This window comes from Platalea leucorodia, assembly GCF_965183815.1.
Source record: "Platalea leucorodia genome assembly, contig: HAP1_HAP1_SCAFFOLD_504, whole genome shotgun sequence".
NCBI lineage: Eukaryota > Metazoa > Chordata > Aves > Pelecaniformes > Threskiornithidae > Platalea > Platalea leucorodia.
In genome coordinates, this window is record NW_028121093.1 from 1 (window position 1) to 10,602 (window position 10,602).

Here is a 10,602-nt window from a genome sequence, read left to right on the forward strand (position 1 = left end):
TGGCACTGCCTGACACAGGGCTCATTGCAGCTGTTGGCCAGCGGGGTCGGGCCACAGGGCCGGCATGGCAGGCACTGGCTGTAGCAGGACATGTCTCTGGGTTGCAGGTGCACCTGGGGGAGAGGGCAGGGAGGAAGCAGAGCACAGGCAGGTGTGAGGAGCAGCCAAGGCCACTACTGATGGTGAGCTAGAAACTGTGCCAGGAGACACACAGTCTTCATTTTCCTACAAAGAACAGCCTGGCCCAGGCTGACTGTCTGCTACTTCTTAAAGCAAAAGGCCCCTCAGCGACATCGCAGCCTCTCTCTAGCATACCTTCTCCCCACAACCCCCTGCCATGACAAGGAGCTCCAGGGCCCAGCACAGGACAAAGACAATATCAGCTGAGATGTCCGTCGAGGAGAGATCTCACTTTGGAAGAGGAGGAGAGGGGGCTTCAGACTCACCTGGTTCCCAAGAAGAACGAGGCAGGAGAAGTGGAAGAGAGAGCAGGAACCTGGGCTGGCTTTTATACCTGCCCTCCATTGCTGCAGGACCAGAGGCACCCTTTGCAGAGGTAACAATTTTCTGACAAGCTCCTCTTGAATGCAAACCGTCGCAGCTAATGATATGGGCTGTGCTTTGGTTTCCAGCACTGCTGCCTTTCCATTTCCAGATTTGGGCCATGCCCATTCCCCAATGAAGGCTTCTTCCTAGCACTGGGATGAAAGGCCCCAGGATTTCTAGGGCAGGAATGCAGCAGTGCTGGCAGAAGACTCAGCTCAAGGGCTGGACAGTTCAGGGTAGGCAAGCGACATCAGCCTGGGTGACTCTGGTGGGGCTGTTTCTCAGGAAGAGGCTCCAGCAATCCTCAGCTGGACACCCAGCTTCTCCTGTGCATGTGGAAGCTCCCTGTCCTTCTCTTTCCTGTCCCAGTGGTCACTTGTTTTTTCCTCTCCAGATGTGTGCATTGTGCTGCCAGGTTTTGACCCCATCCTGCCAAACACTGCCCTTCCTTAGGAATAATTTCTGGCCTGTTTTGACTCGTCCCCTTTCTGTGCAGTCTGTGAGCACACAAGCAATGCCATGGGCATGCCTGGGGCCTTGTCCTTCCCCACAGTGCTCTAGTCATGCCATGATTGTCCCTGGCTGTCCTCAGCAGAGCCCACAATTGGTTGTGTTCCTGCCTTGTGTGCACTTGTGTGTAGCTGTGTTTGTGTGGATGCATGTGGGAGAAGAAAATTGTGCGTGATTCCACACCAATGTCTGAGAGTGTGTGTGTGACCTTGTGTGTCCCTCATCACAAGGGAATGTGCTGCTCATGGCAGGGACACTCTCCACTGCTCTGTTTATGATTGCCACAGAGCAGCAGGTTCCGAGGGTCAGTAGAAATGTGAGTGCAGCTGAATGGTGATGGCACCAGCCTGCTAGAGATCTGTGCAGGGAAGAGGCACTGAAATGCAGCCCCTGCCTCCTGACACCTCCTTTTCCTGCCCCTCCAGAGCTCACACTCCACTGCTGCCGATTTCACACCACAGCAAGTGTGGTTTCACATCAATTTGGATCCATAGACTAATTCAGTGTATACAATATTGGGAGTGCCTCAGCACGGCTGGCAGTGCCCCCTGCCTGCCTCTCCAGGCCAGGACTCAGCTGCTCTCCCCAGTGCTAGGGAGTTCAAAAGGATGGGGTTGGCTTTATGGGCAAGGAGAAGGGCTGAGGAATCCTGCCAACCTCGGGCTGGCCATCTGCTTCCAATAGTCTCAGTGGTGCCTGGGTTGGGACACAGCCCCCTCTCTCATGTCCGATCCAATGCCAAATGTACTTGTGCAGCCCATTGGCTGTGTCAGGGAGGGACTGAGACCTTGGACCAAACAGGTCCTGAGTGAAAGGAACACGGAGCCTGATGTCACTGTTATGTGAGAGGAAAGACAGAGCTTGTGGCTTGCACAGGGAAAGCCAAAGAGCTGATGACTGCTTTGGTCTTCAGCCCACAAGGACCTTCATGCCCTGCATTGCAATCTAGGTCTGAGTGCCCAGCAACTGCCCCTGGGAGGGAAGGGACATCGCGTTTGAGGCCACCTTATCCAAAGCCTGAGGGTCTCCCATGGTCTTCCAAGAAGGGCTATGCACAGTATGTAAAGCTCCTGAGCCCATCTCCCCTCCTGAATGTTTGTCTGCCTGGGCTCAGGTCCAACTTGGGGGCAATGCAGTCGAGGTCTTCCCCCCTTCCCTTTAGTGACCTCAGTGAGATCAGTGCCAGGGAGCTCAGCCGGGAGAGCTCGGGCAGGGCTGATTCCCCTCTCCATGCAGCTGCTTCTGAGCTGAGGGTCTAGTGTAGCCAAGGGCCCACCTCATGGCTTTCTCATGAGGTAATGGGCACTCTGGGCAACGAAAAGGCAGGGCATGTGTGGACCTGGACTTTAGAAGTTTGACACCCTCTCCCATACTTCCTTTATGACCAAATTGGAGATGCATGGGTTCAGCTGGAGGATGACAAGATGGGTGGGAAATTGGCTGGACTACCGGGCTCAAAGAGTTGTAAACATCGAGAAATGGGCTGACTGGAACTTCATGAAGGCCAGAAAGAGCAAAGGCAAGGTTTTGATCCACAGAAAAAGATGTGTGGTTTTAGTAGACACCCTGCTGCACATGAGACCACAGTGTGCCCTTGCAGTAAAATAGGGCAACTGCATCTTGAGCTGAGGTAGCCAAAGTGTTGCCAGCAGGTCCAGGAAGGTGACCATGACCCTCAGTCCCATTTGAGACTGCATCTGGTGTCCTGCATGGAGGCTGGGGCTCCCTGCTCCAATACAGATATTGTCATATTGAGGCGAGTCCAACAAAGGCCACCAAGTCGATTAGGGGGCTGACAAACATGACATGCAAGGAGATGTTGAGAGAACTGGGTCTGCTCCTCTTGGACAAGAGATGGCTCAGGGGAGACCTTCTTACTTTCTACAATTACTTGCTCGGAGGAGACAGGGAAGATGGACCTAGACTCTGGTCCAGCCGACATGGAGTCCCTTCAAGAAGTAGATGAAATGAACAACAGCTGGAACATGGAGAAATCCAATTAAGCAACAGGCTAAAAGAAGTAAGAAGAACTGGAACAGGTTTCCCAGGGAGGCTGTGCAATCTCCCTCCTGGGAACTGTTTAACTTGGACTGAATGAGACCTTGAGTAACCTGATCTAATGGGATCTGTTCCAAATGGAGGTTGATCTTGATGACCTCTGGAGGTCCCTCACATTTGTCTTCACACCCGCTCTGCCACAACACATCTTTTCGGCACCGTGCTTGGACTGCAGAGAGGCAGCTGAAGGGAGGCTCTCAAGCCTGCTCATTGCCATCTGCAGGAAATCAGTGGCTGCGCTTTCCAGCCCCGCAGCTCGCAGACAGCTCTGGGAAGCTGCTCCATGTGCTGGGCCAAGGCCCTGGGGCTGCCCCAGGCTGCAGCTGGCGTTGAGCAGGCTTCTTGTGGCTGGGGAGTCCTTGCTGGAGGCTGGGGAGAGTGCATTTGTCAGGTGTCAAAGTGGTGGGCGTGCAGAGCCCCTGCGCCCTCTGAGGCCGGTCGCGCCCCTGAGCGGCCGCGGCGCAGGGCTCAGCCCCGGGGCGGAGCTGGCGGCGGCGGCGAGGAGAGGAGAGGGGAGGGGAGGGGAGGAGAGGGGAGGGGAGGGGAGGGGAGGGGAGGAGAGGAGAGGAGAGGAGAGGAGAGGAGAGGAGAGGAGAGGAGAGGAGAGGAGAGGAGAGGAGAGGAGAGGAGAGGAGAGGAGAGGAGAGGAGAGGAGAGGAGAGGAGAGGGAGGGGAGGGGAGGGGAGGGGAGGGGAGGGGAGGGGAGGGGGGGATGGGGGAGGGGAGGGGACGGGACGGGAGGGGAAGGGGGGGACGGGAGGGCAGTTGAAGGGGAGGGGAAGGGAGGGGAGGGGAGGGGAGGGGAGAGGAGAGGGAAGAGGAGAGGCTAGGGAAGGGGAGGGGAGAGGAGAGGAGAGCAGGAGGCGGCGGAGAGGAGGCGCCCGGGCCGGAGCCGACGAGCCGGGGCTGGCGGGGGGCAGCGAGGCGCGGGCGGCGGAGCGGCGGGATGCGGCGGTGGCGGGGCGCAGGGCTGGCGGCGCTGGCCGCGGTGCTGCTGGGTGCGCGGGGCTGGCGGGGCTGGGTGGGCGCCGGCGGCTACGTGGGACCGATGGTGGGCCCACAACTTGCCTCTGGGGCTCCGGCTCCTTCATGCGCTTCATTCACCCTCTGTCCTCCCTTCTGCAGTCATCCCTTCTGCCCTCAATGTGCTCCTTCACTCCTAGCTTGCTGTCTTATTCTGTTACTCCATTTCTTTATCCATTCCTCCATGCATCCATCCATTCCTCCCAGCCAATCTCTTTTCCTCATTCCCTTCTCCTTTTCTTCATTCTGACTGTCCTTCCAAAAATGCCTCATCCATTCTTGTCCCTCACCGAAATCTTCTCTCCATGCATGGTTTTCGGAACATATCCCCATCGTCTGTCAACTGTCGTCTTCTCCCGCCTGCTGCATGACATTTGCTCCTGAAGCAAAGTGATTCTTCTTTTCTCCTCGGTAGTGGCTGCGGGCAGAGCCCAGGTGCAGCAGGAGCCGTCGGCAGAGACCTCGGAGGGCACCGGCATCAACATCACTTGCTCGCACCCCAAAATTGATGCAGCCGTTACTCATTGGTATTGTCAGTTCCCAGGCGAACCACCCCTCCTAGTAGGCACGGGTGACCAAGGCACAAAACCAGTGGAGGCCCCGGCGGGGCGACTGTGGGTGTCGGCAGACCGCCGGTCCAGCGCCCTGTGGCTCGCCCGGCCCCGGCGCGGGGACGCGGCGGTGTATTACTGCGCCGTGGGAGGCACGGGGAGAGGAGCCGGGGCTGCGGCCGGGCACGAAGGGGCGCGGGCGGGGCCGGGCGGGTGTGGCGGGGGCGGGGGCACAGCCCCGGCCGGGCCCGCCAGGGGGCGCTGCCGCTCCGCCCGCCGGCCCCGCCTCGCCCCGCCCGGCCCCGCCTCGCCCCGCCCGGCCCCGCCCGGCCCCGGGCCCCGGGCGGCTTCCCCCGCCCGCCCGCCACCGCCACCGCCCCCGCCAGGTCCTCCTTGGAGTCAGTGCCGGGGCTCAGCACCTCTTCTCCTTGAGGGCTGCTGCGGATCAGTGCTCCTGAAGGCACCAAAGAGCCCCCGTCGGGCAGCGCTGCCAACGGAGACCCAGGCGCTCTGTGCCAGGCAGGGAGGGCAGTAGGGGGTTTCCCGCAGGGCTCTCTTGCTTCCCCAGAAAGGGCTGCGAGCGTTCTGGGTAACGTGGCATCCTCTGGCCTGTCTGGAAAGGCCTGCCAGCAGTGTCTCAGAAAGGCGTCTCAGAGGGGACAGATGCCCAGTGGTTTTGCCCTTCCCAAGGACACCCACCACGATCTCCACCCAAGGCTGCTATTACCGCTAACAGGCTCTCTGGGCTTTTGAAGGAGACAATTAGGAATGGGGCAAGTAGGAAATGCCTGCACTCCCAGCGGCATGCAGACAGAAATCCCCCACCACACTGGCAGCAGCGGCAGCGGGCAGGCAGCGGTGGCGGTGTCCGGCAGTGCCTGGGCAGGAGCGAGTGCAGCCGCCGGCCCCGCTGGCTCCTGGCGAGGAGCAGCGCCTTTCTGCTCTGCACAGGGAGGCGGGCAGCAGAGCTCCTCCTGCCCACGGGCAGCTGGGCAGCCCTCGGTCCTGCCGCAGGGACCGGCCACTGCTGCTGCTGCTCCACCAGCAGCGGCTGGGCATCTCTTTCACCCCTCGCACATAGCCAGGCCCTGGCAGAACACAAACACCCAACGCATTCAGCGCTAATCCAAGCCCTTGCTTTGAATCCACAACCAGAAGTGGTTTCTTGCTGGGAACTTTGTAAGCAGGCTCAGATACACAATTACAAACTGAACCCTCCAGCTCCACAGCCCGCTTCCAAGGCGCTCCTGCTGGTGTTGGACAGGCATCCTGCAGAGCCAGCAGTTCTGCCTCAGCACCCCCATGAGGAGGAGATACTGATTGTCACAGGCACCTTCAAGTGCATCCCACAGCGGGTAGTGTTCAGGACATGGAGCTTGTTGCAGAGGATTGCCCTTAACCTCAGCCTGAGAGCCTTTGGTGTTGAAGTGCAGGAGACAGGAGAGAAGCTTGAGCTGGGCACTTGCTGCAAGACAGAGGTGCGAGTCAAGGTCAGAGCTCAGGAGTGAGGCACCACGAGATGTGCTAAGTTGGCCTGCGGGGCTGAAGGTCTGAGGTGAGCAAGAGCTGGAAGGAGGCCTCTGGGCATGGGGTCCTGGGCCCAGCGTGGCCCCAGGGAGGCTGTAGGAGCTGACACAGCTGTGAAAGCCCATGTTCACAGGCTCCAGAGGCAGAGAGGAAAGGGTCAGGCGTCTTCCCTGCCCCAGCTGGGGACCGTTGTGGCAGCTGGAGTTGTATTGCAAGGGAAGTGCTGGCAGGTTTGCAGTCCTTGGAGGGCAGAGGGCAGCCCACCGTCCTTCTGCCATGGCCTCGACTGAACCACAGGACACTGAAGGCCTTGTGGGAGTGGGGCTGTGAATGGGGGCTGCTGTGCTAATAACCTGCTCCCTGCAGTCCCTGCCAGCTGTGCGAGCAAAGGGCCCTGGGTGAGAAGTGCCAGAGGAGCCCTGCTCCAGGCAGCAGACAGCACAAGACATTAAAATCCAGTAGCCCTTTCACTTGCCCGGGTAGTGGGGTTCTGGGGCCCAGGGTGGGACAAGCAGCTGGAGGTTGTGGGTAAAGGGGGTAGGTGAGGGGACAGAGAGGGACTGCCTGTACAACAGGGAGCTGTGTTGCTGTGTCCTCCCCCTGCCAGAGTGTGGGAGTGTGTCTGTCCCTGTGCAGCCGGTTTCTGCAGCAGATGCTCTTTCCAGAGATGTTTCTCTTCAGGTGCCTCCTCTACAGACAGAGGCAAAGGGAGAGAGTGTGCGAGACCTTGGTCCAGGCACTTGAGTGTGCACCTGGTCCTCTCTCCATGAAGGCAGTCCCAGGGACAGGGTGGGCAGGGGTGGGTGCAGGGGCGCCTTCTCCATCTCCTGCAGAGCTGGGTGCAGGCCTGTGCAGCTGGCTAGGTGGTTGAAGTCAGGAGAAGTTTGCAATGGATGCCTGTCCCTCTGATGGACAGTACTTAAACCATGCATCTCTTATCTCTCTAGAGAGGCTTCTTGTGGTAGAGGTTGGGGCACAGACGCAAAGAGGCCTGCCTGGAGCATCAGGGAGAGGGGTTTGCTCCACCCTCTGGGCTGTGCTTTGGAGGCCTCCTTGATCTGGCAGAGGCAGAAGAAGAGGTGAAGTTGCAAGCATCAGATCCCTCCTGCTGGCAGGTCCCTGGGCACCCCATGAAGGGAGACCGTGACATGGTCCTGATTTTCCTGGCAGTTCTGGTGGCACTGTCAGACTTTGGTGAGATGCAACTTTCAGGCTGGGGAGAATGAGGCAAGAGTTTGCACAGCTGGTGGTGGGGAAGCGGGGAGACGTGAGTCCTGAGTCCCTGGGGGATCTGGGAGTGTTTCTGCAGGGAGAGCAGGGGCTGCAGGCGGGTACAGCAATGAATCTGGGAGATGTCAGGAGTAATGGGCATCAGAGGAGGAGTAAGATCTCACCTTCAATTTGCAGGTCCTGAGCATTCCTGCAGGTCCTGCTAATAGAGATGAAGCCTGAAAGAGGGAAAGATGCCAGGGAACGGAGCGATGCAGCAGATAGGAGGAGCGTCTCTCTCAGATGTATGGGATAGAATGCTACCAATCTCTGTAGGGATGGGTGTAAACCTTGGGGGACAAAGAGATCAGGCTAACTGGATGCAAGAAGAGCTGAAATGCCGTACAAGGGCAGGGCAAGGGCAGAGGATATGGTGTGCCATATGGAGGAACTGTTAGAGCAAGAAGATCTGGTGAGAGGTGGGAGAGGAACAGCTCCTGTCTTCTGCTGCTGAAGGAGAGACCATCCGTTACCATAGCTCAGAGGCAGATAGGGAGAGAATCAGTGGACTGAAAGAGCAGTGGGAATGGCTGCAAAGCAGGGTGATGTGGGGGGTGAGGAGTGGCAAGAAGCTGCAGCAAGAAATGTGCAGGGCCAAACAGCTCAGCCTGGCAGAGGCTAGGAAAAGCTGATGAAGTGGTAGACGGACAGGTAGACAGGCAAGCAAAGGTGAAAGCCCTTTCTGGCTTTACAGGTCATGGCCAAAAGGACTCCGTGCTCCAGTTCCCACCAGCAATGACCATCCAGGTGGGACACAATGCAACTGTGCACTGCAATTTCACCACCAGTGATCCTGATCCCTACATCTTCTGGTACCAGCAGCGCCAGACCCACTCCCCTCAGATGCTGCTGCGGGTGGACAAACGGAAGCCTCGGGTGGATTCAGGGAGGTTCTCCTCTGTGCTGTCTGTGGAGACCTCCCAGGTGCTTCTGCAAGTGCGGGATGCCGAGCTCCAGGACAGCGCTGCCTATTTCTGTGCACTGAGCCCACACTGGTGCCCACAGCTTGCAGCACTGCACTCAAAGGTGGGGGTGCTGTGTGGAGCAGTTCCCTCCCTGCCACTGCTTGCCTGTAGCTCTGAGCTCAGCCTGCCCAGCGGTGGCACCTGGGGGCTGTGGTGAGGCTGGGCCTCTGCCTCCCCAGCCTCTGCTGCTCTGAAGCACGTGCCAGCATGACTTTTACAGCTGCGTCTACATCCAGGGCCTTTGATGATGAAAAGAGTCCAAGAAAGCTGACTTGGTGGCTGCACCCTAAACAAGGCAAGCCAGGCTTGTAAATGCCCTTTGCTTAAAAGAGCTGGGACACTGGAGTGAGTACTCAGGGCAAGTGACCTATCAGCTTGTCTGCTTGTTCCCTTTCCCTGTGCCTCCACTGCTGGCCACAGCTGGAGAACAAAGCTTGTGGTAGGAGGCACAGCTGCTCTTATGGTTTTGCCAGGTGGCCGTAGCAGCCCAAGAAGGGAAGAGCCCTTCCTTGCCCTGCATGTGGGTGTCAGCAAGTGAAAAAGAGCCATCAGCCAGACGCTGGACAAGATTCTCTGTTCAAACCCTTCCCGCACTCATCCCACTCTTTTCATGTCTCCTTCTCAGGGAAATCACCAGTGCTTGTCTGGGAGGAAGCCTTTTGTCCCTGAGTCCATGCCAGTTGTCTAACAGATGGTAATCACATCTCAGTGATCTCTTTTGCTCCCATCGACAGCAGGAATGGTTGTGGGGACCTCTTCTCAGGCAATCCCACCCCAGCACTGCATGTGGAAGCTCAGCTGGAGGGTGCTGGCTTTCCACCTGGATCCCACCCTATGAATTAGATTCTCTTGCTCAGGAAGCATCATCCACTTCACCTGAGAAAGCCTGGGGTACTTGGCTGTTGTCCCACTGCTCCTCCAGGATGGCCTGCCTCTCCCCAGTGATGTGGCTCTGCTCTGCCAGCCCTCTGGGAGGCTTTGCATGCCCCTAGTTATCTCAGAGGGCGCTAGGCAGCATTGATGGGGAATTGATGGCAGCCCTCAGTGTCCTGCACTCCGCTGTGTCTCGGGTCCCTTGGACGTTTCAGGTCCTGCTTTGGGTTGCTGTCCAGAGCTGCAGAGGGTTTCAACACACCACAGACACAATTCTCCCCCAAAAGCAAGGAATGACAAGCAGTGATGGCTGCCAGAGGACAGATCCAGGCTCAGGCTCTTTCTCCAGCCTCAGTGGGCTGGCGCAGGGATATTCCCACAAGCCACCGAGACAGAGAAGACAGGTGACAAGGGTGGGTATCAGCCTGTGCTTGGGCACTGGTTCCTGGGCCTGCCTGTAGGTCTAAGAGCCAAGTGCCCAGCAGAGGTGGATGCAGGAGGTTGGTGAATCACCTCCAGAAGCACCACTGCTTCCAGAAGGGAGGAGTAGACGTTCAGTCTGGACTCAGTCATTCCACTTGGAGAGCTCTACACTCAGGTGACATCAATCCCACACTGCTCATAAAAGTGTATCAGCCATGTTGATGCCTCCTCCTCCTTAGGAAGTGGTCACATGGGCTCCCTTCACTGTCAGTGTGCAGAAAGAAGAGCTTGGAGAACGTGATTCATCTGTTCTGAAATGAAAATGGGAAGGGGAAAAGCAAGTGCCCTTTGGAAGGGCTAATGTCCTCCCAATGAGTGTAAAGAGAGAGTTGCTGCCCAGCCAGCATTTCACAGCACTGCAGTTTGGGGACTTTGCCAATCACATTGAAGTGTTTCCACAACAAAGCCCAAAATGGGTGGAACGATGGACTGTTAAAAACTGATGTGGGGTTTTTGATGTGGAAATGCCCTGAGACATCTAGCGTGAAGCATAGCACTTTGCATATTTTTAATTAAAATTAAAAAGTACATTCAGCTAGTGGATGCAGGGAAGGAAGGGGAGTAGAAATTTTGTTGTCTGTCTTATGCTAGGAATAATGGCTATGGGTAGAGATGCCAGGTATTGGCAAATGTTATCTTGAACCAGAGCATGATTTGATAAAACAGCCGCAAGAATGGGGCACAGATACATCCAGAAAATGGCAGACTCAATGGAGAAATACATGTCCGTTTCCTAAAGCAGCGAGTCAGCTGCTGGGTCTTCTTAGGGGATTCAAGTGAATCCCTGACAAAATGAA